General features: G+C 42.7%; 1 pseudogene; it reads right to left on the bottom strand.

Moving 5' to 3' along the window:
• Positions 1 to 16,709, bottom strand: part of LOC124010686 — a 30,030-nt pseudogene extending 13,321 nt beyond the window's left edge.
• Positions 16,710 to 20,425: the final 3,716 nt, after the last annotated feature.

The raw sequence follows: 20,425 nt of genomic DNA, 5'->3' as shown, positions 1-20,425 counted from the left end.
TATATATTTTTTTCCCCTGTCACATCCCCCCCCCCCCCCTCGACCCATCGCGTGTCACCAAGATATGGTTATTATATCGACATTTTCACATAAAAGCATTTCCACCACCATTTCTCACGTAATACATTTTACCGACACATATAGTTTGCCGACATTTGGAAAGTTCACTGACAAATGTGCCATTTCCATCAGACCCGTCGTGACATTTTTTATCCAACATGTACTTTACTCGCATTAAATGATGGATGGAAACCTGGTTGAAGTTATTTAATTAGTTGATAGGTCTGTTGTTCAGTATCAGTTTCGACTAACAGCAGATCAGTTCCAAACAGGAATATCGAAAGGGAACCAACCAAAGAAAACAGAGGCAAACGGAGGGACCTACTTGAACTTGTCCAATGGAAATGCTTTGCAACGGTGTTACTAATGAATACACGCCAGTTGAGTAGAGATTGACAGAAGCATGCCTACCTGTGATTGCGACACCTTTCTTATAGGAGCCAGGGTAGCCAGGGCTGGCCATGACCACAGTAACTGCAGAGCAGTCCTGGTGCCACACAGGGGCGCTGGATGCCAACTTCCCCTGCAGAGTGCTCTGGAGCACCTCGTACAGGTCATTCTTCAGCAAGGGCATCAGCACCTGGAACAGGGTCACATTCAGTAGACAAAGCGCCGTTTTTTTTTTCCAGTGAACGAAGACTGATGAGGGAGAACGTTTTATTTTCAAGCAAATTATCACTTTGTGCATCCTCAGAATTGTAGGCTACATTTACAGTGTGCAACTGAAAACAATATACTGTCAAAGCTACGTGATGTCTGAAGCAGCAGCTAAATAAACACTACATTCCAAAGTTTGAAATGCATACTTTTTATAAAACAAATGTCATGGTATATCCTTGTGTGGAACAATGTAACAGACAATCTGCACTGAATAAAAATATGACAGCAAAGTGTTGGTCCCATGTTCCATGAGCTGAATTTGTTTTTTTTAATCCCAGAACTTTTCCAGACGCACAAAAATATTATTTCTCTAAAATGTTTGATTATATCCCTGTTTGTGAGCATTTCTCCTTTGCCAAGACCTCCCTCTACCTGACAGGTGTGCATATCAAGAAGATGATTAAACAGCATGATCATTACACAGGTGCACCTTGGGCTGGGACAATAAAAGGCCACCTTAAAAATGTGCAGTTTTGTCACAACACAATGCCACAGACGTCTCAAGTTGAGGGAGCATGCAATTGGCATGATGACTGCAGGAATGTCCACCAGAGCTGTTGTTAATTGCTCTACCATAAGCTGACTCCAACGTCATTTTAGAGAATTTAGCAATACGTCCAACCGGCCTCACAAGCGCACACCACATGTAACCACGCCAGCCCAGGAACTCCACATCCAGCTACAACACCTGTGGGATCATCTGAGGGGAAGTGGGGGCTCTTGAGGAGTATTAATAAAGCCTTTTGTGGGGGGGGGGAAAAACATTCTGATTGGCTCGGCCTGGCTCCAAGGCCAACCCATGGCTGCACTCCTGCCCAGTCATGTGATGCATAGAATAAGGCCTAATGAATTTATAATTTCCTTATAATGAACTGTAACTCAGTAAAATCTTTGAAATTGTTGCATTTATATTTTTGTTCAGTATGTTCAGTATAATTTAGGACAGGCTACAAACAGTTTTCACCCCCACCCCCCTGGAAACTTATTTCTCAAATCTAAGGATTCAAATCATGTTCTGCACATGTTATTTTACACATTCACATTTCCTCTTTACTCACCCTCTTTTGAACACAACCAATTTGATGATGTAGCCTCTCCTCCTAATTTCTGAACAACTGCGATTTGGACAAACATTACAAAAAAATACTGTGTGTATATATATATATATATATATATATATATATATATATATATGCTACTAACTGCTGTCTGTTGTAATGGATTTGCAATAGCATAAGCAAGACACATTGCATCAGGCCATAACAATTACCATTTGTGTGATATAATCTTTATATTTATGCTGGCATATAGGCAACAGTCTGCCTCTTGTTTAGCCAATGTTTGCAATGAATAAAAAAAAACATTAAATTGCTATTGACTGCCTGTGTCTTGCTTTTTTGATATGCTGTGTAGTCTACATTTTGCTTTCCTAAATAACTCCCCTCCTGACAAAAACATGAAATGTCTAGACAAACTGTCTGTGTCTTAGATTTGCAATAGCCTAGGCTACTGTGACAACTGACAAACTATTTTGTGTACAAGCGGCGTCACAGGGTGACTGAACCGCAGCTGTAAGGAGGTAGGCTAGGGCAAGTGTTCCCAAACTGGATTACACTAAATTTAAAATGTGACTCACATTTTCAAACAGTCCATACATGATAGATGCACACAGCAATTTTTTATATTTTTTAAGTAATCTCACTTATTTTCAGCAAATTTAACATGTGTAAATATTTATATGAACATAACATCACGCACAGAACGAGCAGTATGGCTGGTGGCATTGTCATGCTGGAGGGTCATGTCAGGATGAGCCTGCAGGAAGGGTACCACATGAGGGAGGAGGAGGTCTTCCCTGAAACGCACAGCGTTGAGATTGCCTGCAATGACAACAAGATCAGACCCTCCATCTCCAAAAATCGATCCCACTCCAGAGTACAGGCATCGGTGTAATGCTCATTCCTTTGACGATAAACGCGAATCCGAGCATCACCCCTGGTGAGATAAAACCGCACCTCGTCAGTGAAGAGCACTTTTTGCCAGTCATGTCTGGTCCAGCGACGGTGGGTTTGTGCCCTAAGGCGACGTTGTTGCCGGTGATCTCTGGTGAGGACCTGCCTTACAACAGGCCAACAATCCCTCAGTCCAGCCTCTCTCAGCCTTTTGCAGACAGTCTGAGCACTGAGGGAGGGAGGGATTATGCTTTCCTGGTGTAACTCGGGCAGTTGTTGTTGCCATCCTGTACCTGTCGCGCAGGTGTGATGTTCGGATGTACCGATCCTGTGCAGGTGTTGTTACATGTGGTCTGCCACTGCGACGATGATCAGCTGTCCGTCCTGTCTCGCTGTAGCGCCGTCTTAGATGTCTCACAGTACAGACATTGCAATTTTTGCCCTGGCCACATCTGCAGTCCTCATGCCTCCTTGCACCATGCTTAAGGCACATTCACGCAGATGAGCAGGGACCCTGGGCATCTTTCTTTTGGTGTTTTTCAGAGTCAGTAGAACGGCCTCTTTAGTATCCTATGTTTTCATAACAGTGACCCCTCTCTGGGATATGTGGGACGCTAGCGTCCCACCTGGACAAAGGCCAGGGAAAATGCAGAGCGCCAAATTCAAATAAATTACTATAAAATTAATTAAATCACACGTTGCTAGCAAATTAAAGCTACACTTGTTGTGAATCCAGCCAACATGTCAGATTTCAAAAAGGCTTTTCGGCGAAAGCAAACTATGCTATTATCTAAGGATAGCACCTCCGTAAACAAAAGAGAAGAAGCATATTTCAACCCTGCAGGCGCGACACAAAACGCAGAAATAAGAATATAATTCATGCCTTACCTTTGACGAGCTTCTTTTGTTGGCACTCCAATATGTCCCATAAACATCACAAATGGTCCTTTTGTTCGATTAATTCCGTCAATATATATCCAAAATGTCCAATTATTTGGCACGTTTGATCCAAAAAAAAATCACCGGTTCCAACTTGAGTAACGTGACTACAAAATATCTCAATAGTTACCTGTAAACATTGCCAAAACATTTCAAACTACTTTTGTAATACAACTTTAGGTATTTGTTTACGTAAATAATCAATAAAATTGAAGAAGGGATGATCTGTGTTCAATACAGGAAGAAAACAAACTGAAGCATGCTTTCTGGCCACGCGCCTCTAACAGTACACTTCAAGTGACCCTCGTTCAAGATGACCGTACTTCTTCATTACACAAAGGAATAACCTCAACCAATTTCTAAAGACTGTTGACATCCAGTGGAAGTGCAAGAAGGTCCCTTAGAAATCTGGATTCCCAATGAAACCCCATTGAAAAGAGTGACCTAAAAAAATTAAAATCTGAATGGTTTGTCCTCTGGGTTTCGTCTGCTAAATAAGTTCTGTCATACTCACAGACATGATTCAAACAGTTTTAGAAACTTCAGAGTGTTTTCTAACCAAATCTACTAATAATATGCATATCTTATCTTCTCGGGATGAGTAGCAGGCAGTTGAATTTGGGTATGCATTTCATCCGGAAGTGAAAATACTGCCCTCTGTCACCAAGTTAACAGCGCGATTTGCCAAGGCAGGACACTGAGTGCAGCCCAATCCAGAAATCAGGTAGTGACTTCTGATTTAAATTCAATTTTCACTGAACTGCTTGTTGCTATTTCAATGAGGCTCTTGTTCGGATATCGGTAAGTGGACTGGAGGTAGGGCATGAAAGGGATAATGAATCCAGTTGTTTGTGTCATCCGTTTCAGGAAAGTACCTGCGTAATTGCGCACCCAACACACTTGGGTGCTTCGCTATGTCACCTTTGACATTGTCTGTAAGCTTGAGTTCATTTGCACACACACATGATACAATGATGGAAAGACCTGTGTGTGTAGTCCTTGTTAATGCAGACAGAGAAGTGCTCCAACTTTTTAATCATAGCCTCCCCGTCTTTCAGAGATAATTCGTAAAAATCCAAATAGCTTCACAGATCTTCATTGTAAAGGGTTTAAACACTGTTTCCCATGCTTGAACCATAAACCATTAACCTCTTGAACCTATGGGGGCGCTATTTCATTATTGGATTAAAAAAACGTGCCCGTTTTAAGCGCAATATTTTGTCACAAAAAGATGCTCGACTATGCATAAAATTGACAGCTTTGGAAAGAAAACACTGACGTTTCCAAAACTGCAAATATATTATCTGTGAGTGCCACAGAACTGATGCTACAGGCAAAAACCAAGATGAAACTTCAAACAGGAAATGAGTAGAATTTGAGGCTCTGTTTTCCATTGTCTCCTTATATGGCTGTGAATGCGCCAGGAATGAGCCTGCCCTTTCTGTCGTTTCCCCAAGGTGTCTGCAGCATTGTGACGTATTTGTAGGCATATCATTGGAAGATTGGCCATAAGAGACTATATTTACCAGGTGTCCGCCCGGTGTCCTTTGTCTAAATTGGTGCGTAATCTTCAGCTGCAGGCATTTTCCCATGGGATTCAGAGGAGAAAGCACACTTCCACGAACGTTATATCATCGAAGAGATATGTGAAAAACACCTTGAGGATTGATTCTAAACAACGTTTGCTATGTTTCAGTCGATATTATGGAGTTAATTTGGAAAAAAGTTTGGCGTTTTGATGACTGAATTTTCTGTTTTTTTTAGTAGCCAAAAGTGAAGTACCAAACGGAGCGATTTCTCCTATACAAAGAATATTTTTGGACAAACTGAACATTTGCTATCTTCAGTGCCTTGCGAAAGTATTCGGCCCCCTTGAACTTTGCGACCTTTTGCCACATTTCAGGCTTCAAACAAAGATATAAAACTGCATTTTTTTGTGAAGAATCAACAACAAGTGGGACACAATCATGAAGTGGAACGACATTTATTGGATATTTCAAACTGTTAACAAATCAAAAACTGAAAAATTGGGCATGCAAAATTATTCAGCCCCTTTACTTTCAGTGCAGCAAACCCTCTCCAGAAGTTCAGTGAGGATCTCTGAATGATCCAATGTTGACCTAAATGACTAATGATGAGAAATACAATCCACCTGTGTGTAATTAAGTCTCCGTATAAATGCACCTGCACTGTGATAGTCTCAGAGGTCCGTTAAAAGCGCAGAGAGCATCATGAAGAACAAGAAGTTTAAAGCCGGATTTGGATACAAAAAGATTTCCCAAGCTTTAAACATCCCAAGGAGCACTGTGCAAGCGATAATATTGAAATGGAAGGAGAATCAGACCACTGCAAATCTACCAAGACCTGACCGTCCCTCTAAACTTTCAGCTCATACAAGGAGAAGACTGATCAGAGATGCAGCCAAGAGGCCCATGATCACTCTGGATGAACTGCAGAGATCTACAGCTGAGGTGGGAGACTCTGTCCATAGGACAAGAATCAGTCGTATATTGCACAAATCTGGCCTTTATGGAAGAGTGGCAAGAAGAAAGCCATTTCTTAAAGGTATCTATAAAAAGTGTTGTTTAAAGTTTGCCACAAGCCACCTGGGAGACACACCAAACATGTGGAAGAAGGTGCTCTGGTCAGATGAAACCAAAATTGAACTTTTTGGCAACAATGCAAAACGTTAAAAGCAACACTGCTCATCACCCTCCTTTGCATTAGCGTAGCCTCTTCTGTAGCCTGTCAACTATGTGTCTGTTTATCCCTGTTTTCTCCTCTCTGCACAGACCATACAAACGCTCCTCACCGCGTGGCCGCGGCCACCCTACTCTGGTGGTCCCAGCGCGCACGACCCACGTGGAGTTCCAGGTCTCCGGTAGCCTTTGGAACTGCCAATCTGCGGTCAACAAGGTAGAGTTCATCTCAGCCTATGCCTCCCTCCAGTCCCTCGACTTCTTGGCACTGACGGAAACATGGATCACCACAGACAACACTGCTACTCCTACTGCTCTCTCTTCGTCCGCCCACGTGTTCTCGCACACCCCGAGAGCGTCTGGTCAGCGGGGTGGTGGCACCGGGATCCTCATCTCTCCCAGGTGGTCATTCTCTCTTTCTCCCCTTACCCATCTGTCTATCGCCTCCTTTGAATTCCATGCTGTCACAGTTACTAGCCCTTTCAAGCTTAACATCCTTATCATTTATCGCCCTCCAGGTTCCCTCGGAGAGTTCATCAATGAGCTTGATGCCTTGATAAGCTCCTTTCCTGAGGACGGCTCACCTCTCACAGTTCTGGGCGACTTTAACCTCCCCACGTCTACCTTTGACTCTTTCCTCTCTGCCTCCTTCTTTCCACTCCTCTCCTCTTTTGACCTCACCCTCTCACCTTCCCCCCTACTCACAAGGCAGGCAATACGCTCGACCTCATCTTTACTAGATGCTGTTCTTCCACTAACCTCATTGCAACTCCCCTCCAAGTCTCCGACCACTGCCTTGTATCCTTTTCCCTCTCGCTCTCATCCAACACCTCCCACACTGCCCTTACTCGGATGGTATCGCGCCGTCCCAACCTTCGCTCTCTCTCCCCCCGCTACTCTCTCCTCTTCCATCCTATCATCTCTTCCCTCCGCTCAAACCTTCTCCCACCTATCTCCTGATTCTGCCTCCTCAACCCTCCTCTCCTCCCTCTCTGCATCCCTTGACTCTCTATGTCCCCTATCCTCCAGGCCGGCTCGGTCCTCCCCTCCCGCTCCGTGGCTCGATGACTCATTGCGAGCTCACAGAACAGGGCTCCGGGCAGCCGAGCGGAAATGGAGGAAAACTCGCCTCCCTGCGGACCTGGCATCCTTTCACTCCCTCCTCTACATTTTCCTCCTCTGTCTCTGCTGCTAAAGCCACTTTCTACCACGCTAAATTCCAAGCATCTGCCTCTAACCCTAGGAAGCTCTTTGCCACCTTCTCCTCCCTCCTGAATCCTCCGCCCCCTCCCCCTCCTCCCTCTCTGCAGATGACTTCGTCAACCATTTTGAAAAGAAGGTCGACGACATCCGATCCTCGTTTGCTAAGTCAAACGACACCGCTGGTTCTGCTCACACTGCCCTACCCTGTGCTCTGACCTCTTTCTCCCCTCTCTCTCCAGATGAAATCTCGCGTCTTGTGACGGCCGGCCGCCCAACAACCTGCCCGCTTGACCCTATCCCCTCCTCTCTTCTCCAGACCATTTCCGGAGACCTTCTCCCTTACCTCACCTCGCTCATCAACTCATCCCTGACCGCTGGCTACGTCCCTTCCGTCTTCAAGAGAGCGAGAGTTGCACCCCTTCTGAAAAAACCTACACTCGATCCCTCCGATGTCAACAATTACAGACCAGTATCCCTTCTTTCTTTTCTCTCCAAAACTCTTGAACGTGCCGTCCTTGGCCAGCTCTCCCGCTATCTCTCTCTGAATGACCTTCTTGATCCAAATCAGTCAGGTTTCAAGACTAGTCATTCAACTGAGACTGCTCTCCTCTGTATCACGGAGGCGCTCCGCACTGCTAAAGCTAACTCTCTCTCCTCTGCTCTCATCCTTCTAGATCTATCGGCTGCCTTCGATACTGTGAACCATCAGATCCTCCTCTCCACCCTCTCCGAGTTGGGCATCTCCGGCGCGGCCCACGCTTGGATTGCGTCCTACCTGACAGGTCGCTCCTACCAGGTGGCGTGGCGAGAATCTGTCTCCTCACCACGCGCTCTCACCACTGGTGTCCCCCAGGGCTCTGTTCTTGGCCCTCTCCTATTCTCGCTATACACCAAGTCACTTGGCTCTGTCATAACCTCACATGGTCTCTCTTATCATTGCTATGCAGACGACACACAATTAATCTTCTCCTTTCCCCCTTCTGATGACCAGGTGGCGAATCGCATCTCTGCATGTCTGGCAGACATATCAGTGTGGATGACGGATCACCACCTCAAGCTGAACCTCTGCAAGACGGAGCTGCTCTTCCTCCCGGGGAAGGACTGCCCGTTCCATGATCTCGTCATCACGGTTGACAACTCCATTGTGTCCTCCTCCCAGAGCGCCAAGAACCTTGGCGTGATCCTGGACCACACCCTGTCGTTCTCAACCAACATCAAGGCGGTGGCCCGTTCCTGTAGGTTCATGCTCTACAACATCCGCAGAGTACGACCCTGCCTCACACAGGAAGCGGCGCAGGTCCTAATCCAGGCACTTGTCATCTCCCGTCTGGATTACTGCAACTCGCTGTTGGCTGGGCTCCCTGCCTGTGCCATTAAACCCCTTCAACTCATCCAGAACGCCGCAGCCCGTCTGGTGTTCAACCTTCCCAAGTTCTCTCACGTCACCCCGCTCCTCCGTTCTCTCCACTGGCTTCCAGTTGAAGCTCGCATCCGCTACAAGACCATGGTGCTTGCCTACGGAGCTGTGAGGGGAACGGCACCTCAGTACCTCCAGGCTCTGATCAGGCCCTACACCCAAACAAGGGCACTGCGTTCATCCACCTCTGGCCTGCTCGCCTCCCTACCACTGAGGAAGTACAGCTCCCGCTCAGCCCAGTCAAAACTGTTCGCTGCCCTGGCCCCCCAATGGTGGAACAAACTCCCTCACGACGCCAGGACAGCGGAGTCAATCACCACCTTCCGGAGACACCTGAAACCCCACCTCTTTAAGGAATACCTAGGATAGGATAAGTAATCCCTCTCACCCCACCCCCCCTAAGTTTTAGATGCACTATTGTTAAGTGACTGTCCCACTGGATGTCATAAGGTGAATGCACCAATTTGTAAGTCGCTCTGGATAAGAGCGTCTGCTAAATGACTTAAATGTAATGTAAATGTAATCACCCTGAACCCACCATCCCCACTGTCAAACATGGTGGTGGCAGCATCATGGTTTGGGCCTGCTTTTCTTCAGCAGGGACAGGGAAGATGGTTAAAATTGATGGGAAGATGGATGGAGCCAAATACAGGACCATTCTGGAAGAAAACCTGATGGAGTCTGCAAAAGACCTGAGACTGGGATGGAGATTTGTCTTCCAACAAGACAATGATCCAAAACATAAAATCTACAATGGAATGGTTCAAAAATAAACATATCCAGGTGTTAGAATGGCCAAGTCAAAGTCCAGACCTGAATCCAATCGAGAATCTGTGGAAAGAACTGAAAACTGCTGTTCACAAATGCTCTCCATCCAACCTCACTGAGCTCGAGCTGTTTTGCAAGGAGGAATGGGAAAAATGTCAGTCTCTCGATGTGCAAAACTGATAAGAGACATACCCCAAGCGACTTACAGCTGTAATCGCAGAAAAAGGCGGCGCTAAAGTATTAACTTAAGGGGGCTGAATAATTTTGCACGCCCAATTTTTCAGTTTTCGCAAAGTTCAAGGGGGCCGAATACTTTCGCAAGGAACTGTAACTGAGTCTCCTCATTGAAAACATCCGAAGTTCTTCAAAGGTAAATGATTTTATTTGATTGCTTTTATTGTATTTGTGAAAATGTTGCGATTTTCATGAATAGTTAACGTTGTGTTATGCTAATGAGCTTGCGCCGATAATTACACTCCTGGATACAGGTTTTTTTCGTAGCCAAACGTGATGAACAAAAACGGAGGGATTTGTCCACAAATAATATTTTTGGAAAAACTGAACATTTGCTTTCTAACGGAGTCTCCTCATTGAATACATCTGAAGTTCTTCAAAGGTAAATTATTTTATTTGATTGCTTTTCTGTTTTTTGTGAAAATGTTGCATGCTGAATGCTAGGCTTAATGCTATGCTATCAAAACTCTTACACAAATGCTTGTTTACCTATGGTTCAAAAGCATATTTTGAAAATCTGACATGACCGTGTTAACAAAAGGCTAAGCTTGAGAGCTAATATATTTATTTCATTTCATTTGCGATTTTCATGAATAGTTAACGTTGCGTTATGCTAATGAGCTTGAGGCTATAAATAGGATCCCGGATATGGGATTGCTCGTTGCAACAGGTTAACAAAAGCACATTTGTGAGAAAAAAAGCATAAATTTTGCACAAATTTATCTAACCATAAACATCAATGCCTTTCTTAAAATCAATACAAAAGTATATATTTTTAACAGGCTATATTAACTGGGGAAATGGTGTCACTTCTCTTGGGTTCAGTGCAAGCAGAGTCAGGGGATACAGTCGTGGCCAAAAGTTTTGAGAATGACAAATATTAATTTTCAAAGTCTGCTGCCTCAGTTTATATGATGGCAATTTGCTCCGGAATGTTATGACGAGTGATCCAATTAATTCCAATTCAAAAAACATTTCCACTGCATTTCAGCCCTGCCACAAAAGGACCAGCTGACATCATGTCAGTGATTCTCTCGTTAACACAGGTGTGAGTGTTGATGAGGACAAGGCTGAAGATCACTCTGTCATGCTGATTGAGTTTGAATAACAGGCTGGAAGCTTCAAAGGGAGGGTGGTGCTTGGAAACATTGTTCTTCCTCGGTCAATCATGGAAACACGAGCCATCATCATTGCTTTGCACAAAAGGGCTTCACAGGCAAGGATATTGCTGCCAGTAAGATTGCACCTAAATCAACCATTTATCGGACCATCAAGAACTTCAAGGAGAGCGGTTCAATTGTTGTGAAGGCTTCAGGGCACCCAAGAACGTCCAGCAAGCGCCAGGACAGTCTCCTAAAGTTGATTCAGCTGTGGGATCGTGGCACCACCAGTACAGAGCTTGCTCAGGAATGGCAGCAGGCAGGTGTGAGTGCATCTGTACCAGAGGTCGACCGATTAATCGAAATGGCAGATTAATTAGGGCCGATTTCAAGTTTTCATAACAATAGAAAATCGGTATTTTGGGGCGCCGATTTCCGTTTCTTTATCAAATTTAAATGTTTTTTTTAAATTATACCTTTTATTTAACTAGACAAGTCAGTTAACTTGTAGTGACGCCCAGCCCGTGAACGGGACCGTTATCATCATCTGACACTAATTAGCATAACGCAACGGGCATAAATCTTCCTAGAAAATATTCCTATTCATGACAATCACAAGTGAAGTATATTGGAACACAAGCTTAGCCTTTTGTTAATCACCCTGTCATCTCAGATTTTCAAAATATGCTTTACAGCCAACGCTAGACAAGCATTTGTGTCAGTTTATCATAGCCTAGCATAGCATTATGCCTTGCTAGCAACAGGCAAACTTGTCACGGAAATCAGAAAAGCAATCAAATTAAATCGTTTACCTTTGATGAACTTCGGATGTTTTCACTCACGAGACTCCCCGGTAGATAGCCAAAGTTCATTTTTTCCCAAAATATTATTTTTGTAGACGAAATAGCTCCGTTGTTCTTCACGTTTGGCTGAGAAATGACCCAGAAATTGCGGTCACCACAACGCCAAAAAATATTCCAAATTAGCTCCATAATATCGACAGAAACATGGCAAACGTTGTTTAGAATCCATCCAAGGTGTTTTTCTAATATCTATTCGATAATATATCCCTCGGGACAATTCCTTTTTCTCTAGGACCGATTGGAGTAATGGCTACCTCTGCCCTAATGCGAGAATCTCTCTCGGAGCCACCATGTGACCACTTACGCAATGTGCCCCCCCCATACGGCTATTCTTCAACAGAAATGCGTAAAACTACGTCACAATGCTGTAGACACCTTAGGGAATACGTAGAAAGCGTAAGCTCGTTGATGGTACATTCACAGCCATATAGGGAGTCATTGGAACACAGCGCTTTCAAAACCTGGGGCACTTCCGGATTGGATTTTTCTCAGGCTTTCGCCTGCAACATCTGTTCTGTTATATACTCACAGACAATATCTTTACAGTTTTGGAAACGTTAGAGTGTTTTCTATCGAAAGCTGTCAATTATATGCATATTCTAGCATCTTTTCCTGACAAAATATCCCGTTTAAAAAGGGAACGTTTTTTTTCAAAAATGAAAATACTGCCCCCTAACACCAAGAGGTTAAGAAAACATTCTTATTTTCAATAACTGCCTAGGAACTGTGGGTTAACTGCCTTGTTCAGGGGCAGAACGACAGATTTTCACCTTGTCAGCTCAGGGGTTCCAATCTTGCAACCGCACAGTTAACAATGCTCTAACCATTGCACTCCACGAGTAATCTGCCTGTTACGCGAATGCAGTAGAAGCCAAGGTAAATTTCTAGCTAGCATTAAACTTATCTTATAAAAAACAATCAATCATAATCACTAGTTATAAATACTAATACAGATTAGCAGGCAATATTAACCATGTGAAATTGTGTCATTTCTCTTGCGTTCATTGCACGCAGAGTCAGGGTATATGCAAATTTGGGCTGCCTGGCTCATTGCGAACTCATTTGCCAGAATTGTACATAATTATGACATAGATTGAAGGTTGTGCAATGTAATAAGAATATTTAGACTTAGGGATGCCACCCGATAAAATACCGAACGGTTCCGTATTTCACTGAAATAAAAAACGTTTTGTTTTCTAAATTATAGTTTCCGGATTCGATCATATTAATGACCAAAGGTTCATATTTCTGTGTGTTATTATGTTATAATTAAGTCTGATTTGATAGAGCAGTCTGACTAAGCAGCAGCAGGCCCGTAATCATTCATTCAAACAGCACTTTCCTGTGTTTTGCCAGCAGCTCTTCGCAAGCACAGCTCTGTTTATGACTTCAAGCCTATCAGCCTAATGGCTGGTGTAACCAATGTGAAATGGCTAGCTAGTTAGCTGGGTGTGCGCTAATACTGTTTCAAACGTCACTCGCTTTTAGATTTGGTGTAGTTATTCCCTTTGCGCTGCAAGGGCCGCAGCTTTTGTGGAGCGATGGGTAACGATGCTTCGAGTGTGGCTGTTGTCGATGTGTTCCTGGTTCAAGCCCAGGGAGGGGCAAGGAGGAGGACGGAAGCTATACTGTTACACTGGCAATACTATAGTGCCTATAAGAACATCCAATAGTCAAAGGTATATGAAATACAAATGGTATAGAGAAATAGTCCTATAAATACTATATTAACTACAACCTAAAACCTATTACCTTGGAATATTGAAGTCTCATGTTAAAAGGAACCACCAACTTTCATATGTTCTCATGTTCTGAGCAAGGAACTTAAACGTTAGCTTTTTTACATGGCACATATTTTACATGGCACATTTTCTTCTCCAACAATTTGTTTTTGCATTATTTAAACCAAATTGAACATGTTTCATTATTTATTTGAGGCTAAATTTATTTTATTGATGTTTTATATTAAGTTAAAATAAGTGTTAATTCAGTATTGTTGTAATTGTCATTATTACAAATAAAAAAAATTGTCTGATTAATCGGTATTGGCTTTTTTGGTCCTCCAATAATCGGTATCGCGTTGAAAAATCATAATCTGTCGACCTCTAATCTGTACGCACAGTGAGGCAAAGACTTTGAGGATGGCCTGGTGTCTAGAAGGGCAGCAAAGAAGTCACTTCTCTCCAGGAAAAACATCAGGAACAGACTGATATTCTGCAAAAGATACAGTGATTGGACTGCTGAGGACTGGGGTAAAGTCATTTTCTCTGATGAATCCCCTTTTCGATTGTTTGGGGCATCCGGGAAAAATCTTGTCCAGAGAAGACAAGGTGATCGCTACCCTCAGTCTTGTGTCATGTCAACAGTAAAGCATCCTGAGACCATTCATGTGTGGGGTTGCTTCTCAGCCAAGGGAGTGGCTCACTCACAATTTTTCCAAAGAACACAGCCATGAATAAAGAATGGTACCAACATATTCTCAGAGAGCAACTTCTCCCAACCATCCAGGAACAGTTTGGTGACGAACAATGCCTTTTCCAGCATGATGGAGCACCTTGCCATAAGGCAAAAGTGATAACTAAGTGGCTCAGGGAAGAAAACATCAATATTTTGGGTCCATGGCCAGGAAACTCCCCAGACCTTAATCGCATTGAGAACTTATGGTCCATCCTCAAGAGGCAGGTGGACAAACAAAAAAAACACAAATTCTGACAAACTCCAAGCATTGATTATGCAAGAATGGGCTAACATCAGTCAGGATGTGGCCCATAAGTTAATTGACAGCATGCCAGGGTGGATTGCAGATGTCTTGAAAAAGAATGGTCAACACAGCAAATATTGAAATTCTTGTAATTATACTTCAGTATTCCATAGCAACATCTGACAAACATTTCTAAAGACATTTGTGTCATTCTCAAAACTTTTGGCCATGACTGTATGTTGCAGTTTGGGCCGCCTGGCTCGTTGAGAACTGTGTGAAGACCATTTCTTCCTAATAAAGACCATCATTAATTTCCCAGAATTTTACATAATTATGACATAACATTGAAGGTTGTAACAGCAATATTTAGACTTAGGGTTGCCACCTGCTCGATAAAATACAGAACGGTTCTGTATTTCACTGAAAGAATAAGCGTTTTGTTTTCGAAATGATAGTTTCCCGGATTGGACCATATTAATGACCCAAGGTTCGTATTTCTGTATGTTTATTATATTATAATTACGTCTATGATCTGATAGAGCAGTCTGACTGAGCGGTGGTAGGCGGCAGCAGGCTCGTAAGCATTCATTCAAACAGCACTTTCCTTCGTTCGCCAGCAGCTCTTAGCAATGCTTGAAGCACAGCGCTGTTGATGACTTCAAGACTATCAACTCCCAAGATTAGCCTGGCAATACTAAAGTGCCTATAAGAACATCCAATAGTCAAAGGTATATTAAATACAAATGGTATAAGAGAGAAATAATCAAAGCGTCATAATTCCTATAATAACTACAGCCTAAAACGTCTTAACTGTTAATATTGAAGACTCATGTTAAAAGGAACCACCAGCTTTCATATGTTCTGAGCAAGGCTCTTAAACGTTAGTTTTTTTACATGGCACATATTCCACTTTTGATTTCTTCTCAAACACTGTTTTTGCATTATTTAGACCAAATTGAATGTTTTATTATTTATTTGAGACTAAATTGATTTTATGTATTATATTACGTTTTTTATTTTTATTAAAAGTGTTAATTCAGTATTGTTGCAACTGTCATTATTACATATAATATATATATATATATATATACACACATAAAAAAATAAAAGGCATCGTTTTTTTGGGGTCCTCCAATAAATTGGTATAGGCGTTGAAAAATCCTAATCGGTCAACCTCTAATGCAAACCTTTCTACTCCACCTATTGTGAGTGCCCACAGATACAGCATACCCTCTCGGAATCATAGCCTTAACTATTAGGGTGGGAAATGCTAAACTGACCTTGGGTCACTTTGAAACTATACCTTCATTATGTCCAGCACAGCCTGGTAGGCCTCCTCCTGGTCCTTGGCCACAATGACACCCTTCCCTGCAGCCAGGCCACTGGCCTTCACCACCAGAGCAGGAAAACTGGCCCTGGGGTCAGGGGTTAATTATATTTCAGTTCAGGAGATGGGTAGAAATTCAATGACACAGTGTTAAGATGACACACAGCGAGCAGACTCAAACCGGGACAGACTACCTGGACTAGTCCAATTAGAAATACTTTCCCGTTGCAAATCATTTTCCTATGGTGTGCACCAATGAACATGACCTCTCTCCCTCCAACACTCCCCCCTAGCACTGCCCAGCTTCCATGCCAGGGTGTGTTCCCGCCCACCACTGCCAATCACCAGCACCCGCTCTGACATGGCAACTGAATGACAGGTAGATGGAAGAACCAATCACAAAACATGCACATGTGATCAAATCACATCATCGAACCAGGAAGGTGCTCATTAAGATATCATGGAACTTTGATATAAAAATAAATTCTGTATTACAGACATACTTCTCTGTCACGTAGAATAAAGAAACTTGTCAGCTCTATTCAATACATTTCTATCTGCAACCTTCAGAACATTGCACCCTTCTGAATTCAACCCAGGGGCACTAACAGCAACAGCAAATCAAACAGCTTCTCAAATCACTTTTAATTTATAATCCATAAAGGAAAAAATGTAATTGCATGTGAAAATTGACCTACGGTACAGGACCTTACCCAAGGCCTCATCACCAGGCTGCTGTGAAGGATTGGTGACCTTTTTCTGGGGCCGATCACTTAAGTCACCCATTCATATGTCACACCCATGTCACACCCATAAAAATCTGTCTCCAATTAGTTGTCATTGTGCAAGAGCCCATTCTGTGTAGGGACCCATTAAAAACTGCAATTTGTATTATTATTTTTTAATGTGGGTGACACATGTATCAGTGTGCTAATGACAGTAGAAACAAGTTGGGGGGGGGGGACTAACATGTACAACCCCTTGAATACTCTATGCGTTTCATTTGCCTGAAAGACATTGTAGCTCAGGGATGGGCATCCCAAGGTATGCAAACCCTTGAGCTACTGTGCCCAACAAAATTACTTAAAATGTTTTGTTGGTCCCCACCCGCATCAAGGTTTGCTATCACTGTTGTAGATGGACAATATTGGGGTTGAAGAAGTGGAGGGAATGCCTTTGCCCCAATCAATAACCAGTTCTATCTCCCATCTTACTGGAGCAATGTTCAGTTATCTAACGTTGCATATAGAAATGTGTGAATAGAGCCAATGTGCTTTCTTATTCTACATATTAGAGAGGCATTTTTGATCTACATAGCATATTTCTATATGAATGTTCGATCTTGCTGAACGTGCCCCTGGAAGGTCATAGCTAGAAGGGATAAATTGTCAAATTAACGTCAGATTTTACTTTTTTACGACAAATTAGGAGAACTTAAACAGCAGGCTAGGATAATTCGAAAAAACATGTTTACGTTAATTTGACAAAAAGCAGGATCCCTTCTTCCCCCCCAGGAATGGCCTATACGCCTCTGTACAAAATCTAGGTTACATCAGCAGACTATGAAATAGGAGCTTTTACATAGATAATGTGAGTCGCAAGATGCGCGTGGTTCCAAATTAGTCGACTCGCTCCCTTTGATTGGAAACACGCACTCGTGGCAATGGAACTATTAATTTACAGACGTTTGAGAACTTTGAGAGATAATTTTGCTAAAAAATGTACAAATGATTGTCCGCAGCCCATCGCTTTTTTTAATCAGCACAATTGATGCAAGCAGTACTAAAACTACACGGTGGAAAAAGAGAATCTTTTTTTACAAAGTTTGATGACAAGTGATGGCAGAAAGATCCCACTGGCTACAATATAACAAACGTGGGTGAAATGCCTCCACAAGAAAAGTTAAACTTGGATAACTACAGCATCTAGCAACAACTGTAGCCAGTTAACTACAGCGTTTGAGTTTAGCCACACTAACCTTTGCTAACAAGTTCATTGACTTATCTATATATTTGCAGCCACATTAAAAAATACTGCGACAACAATAACCCTCTTTCGAAATTAGCCGTGTTCTTGTATTTTTATCTAGGTATTTTAATTGCCATCTTCCCAGTTGATTCCAAGGTGTAGTTAGCATCGCGATAGTAAAACTGACTCAGTGACCACACGCGTAACACTGAAAGTTCTCATAAAATAAAAACTTAGTAGAAGCCAAACTCACATGTATCTTGTATCGTGGCAAGTTCATATTTTTGATTACCGCGCCCACATCCAGATGTATTTTCCTTGCCCACAGCTGGGAGGAGACGTGTGCGCACTCAGGCAGTAAGGACTCAGAGTATTGCAGCGTTAAAGTGCTAGTTGAAACTAGAAAACTCGTACATTTTCGACTTTATAACTGGTTGTCCTTCAGCCCAGCCCCATCAGCTATACATGTGCCGTGTTCAACCATTTAAGGAGTTTGACTTTTTTAGTTCCAACTATGACACGAACTAAGCCTATCAACTCTCAAACCACGTGGACCCTAAATTATATATGCAACTGTGTTTGTTTAGCTTTTAAACGCGGGCCAAATAATGGATATGTAACTTCTATAGGCCATTTATTTAGGTAGTGTCTAGTAAAAGTCTTAAGATAAAGTCTATCATGTACATATCAAGTTTTGTTTCTGTAAAACATGTTTTAACTTCCTTAGCCTGTAGTCAATTTTTTTCATTCAGAGAATCATGGGAGTTTAGGCCAACCCTATATTTTTTGCCTGTAGAGCATTCAACTGTTAAAGGCCTTGCGTGGTCAATCTGGGGGGTCTGCATTGGCAGTGCAGAGCTGTTGAGAATGAAGTTGTTTAGATACAATCTATTGTTGTTTTTGTCACACTGCTTTTCTTTATCTTGGCCAGGTCGCAGTTGTAAATGAGAACCTGTTCTCAACTGGCCTACCTGGTTAAATAAAGGTGAAATAAATAAAAATGTTTCCAAAAAAAATACAGGACCTCCCGTCCTCACCTATTGTCAGCCAATCATGCCAATGCAAAGCTATATGGAGCCTTCAGCATTGTAAAAGCCAATTTATGCTTGATCCAAAAATGAGGTGCCATATGGATGGTGCGATTCAATTGGCAAGCGTCTGGAGGAATGCAAGAGGCCACAGTGAGTTAAGTACCACATGGCAGTGTGCCTCTCAAATGTGTAAATAATGTGGATGGCTCCATATAGCTCTGCATTGACATGATTGATTGACCGCAGGGGGGGGAGGTCCTGTATAAACACAAACTCACTTCTTTCACAACAGCTCTGAACTGCTCCGCAAAGCAAGTATGAATGTCCTGACTTCTGCAGAGGCCACATTCTTCCTGACTTCTGCAGAAGCCATATTACCGTAAATGATTCAGCACGGCCAATGCAGATGTCAGATTGACCATACAGCGCCTATGAATCCTTTTACAATATTTTAGATGGTCACGGCGATGCGGTACTGAGCTCACTTTGGCCTCTGCGCCAACGGAGGTTCCGTATTTGCATCACCATCTATACGGCGCCTCAGACCACATTTCCGGGTCAAGCATTTCCGGGTTACCCTATGAGGTCCGATGCCTGCTGGTTTTCTGTTCTATTTGATAATTAATTGCAACCACCTGGTGTCCCAAGTCTAAATCAGTCCCTGATTAGAGGGTAACAATGAAAAAACTCAGTGAAACGGTCTTCGAGTTCCATATTTGAGTTTGAGACCTGTAGAGTATGTACTTTATTGAAGCAAGTTTGTTAAATGTTGTTTATTTGTTATTATTTTGTGTAGAGGTGTTGACTAACGGCAAATAAACTGTAAGCTCTGAGAGAACAACATTTTGAGCAAAAAGTGAATTCGTACCTCCCCCCAAACCTTCAGGCAGGATTGTTGAAAATGAAAGTGACCTACTGAAAGACAAACAAAAAAAACAAATCCTATGATAACCTGAGTAGAGATGAGAAATCAGATCCTTTGATTATCATGAGAAAATGTGACAGGAATTTGCATACAAAACAAATGTGACTATGCGAATGAATGTCACCGACAAAGGTGACTTCTATCACAAACTGAATTATGACCCTACCCTAGAATTCCAGCATAATATCACATCCACAGTGGAAAACCATTTGGAATCAGGACAAATCACCAATAAAGAATGAGAATTTATGTGAAATTTCATTAGATAAACTTTTTATACAGTCGCTAAATTAATCAAAAAAGTGTCTCCTCCCCCATTTTAGCTGCATTTGACTTTGTGGTTCCAACATTTCTAAGTTTGTGGAATACCACATTAAACCGATGGTTGAGAATCTCCCATCTTACGTCAAATACAAGACATTAGTCACATGATCTCATTAAATAGAGGGCTTAAGGATTCCAGAGGGCACCCTGCTAGGCACTTTTGATGTGGAGAGCTTGTACACTAACATTCCACACACTGGAGACTTGCAGGCAATCAAACAATTCGTTCAGCAGAGAGACCCTACCCTTGCTTC

The sequence above is a fragment of the Oncorhynchus gorbuscha genome, linkage group LG23 (genome assembly GCF_021184085.1).
Source record: "Oncorhynchus gorbuscha isolate QuinsamMale2020 ecotype Even-year linkage group LG23, OgorEven_v1.0, whole genome shotgun sequence".
NCBI classification, from domain to species: Eukaryota; Metazoa; Chordata; class Actinopteri; order Salmoniformes; family Salmonidae; genus Oncorhynchus; species Oncorhynchus gorbuscha.
This window is presented reverse-complemented; position numbering and strand designations above follow the sequence as displayed.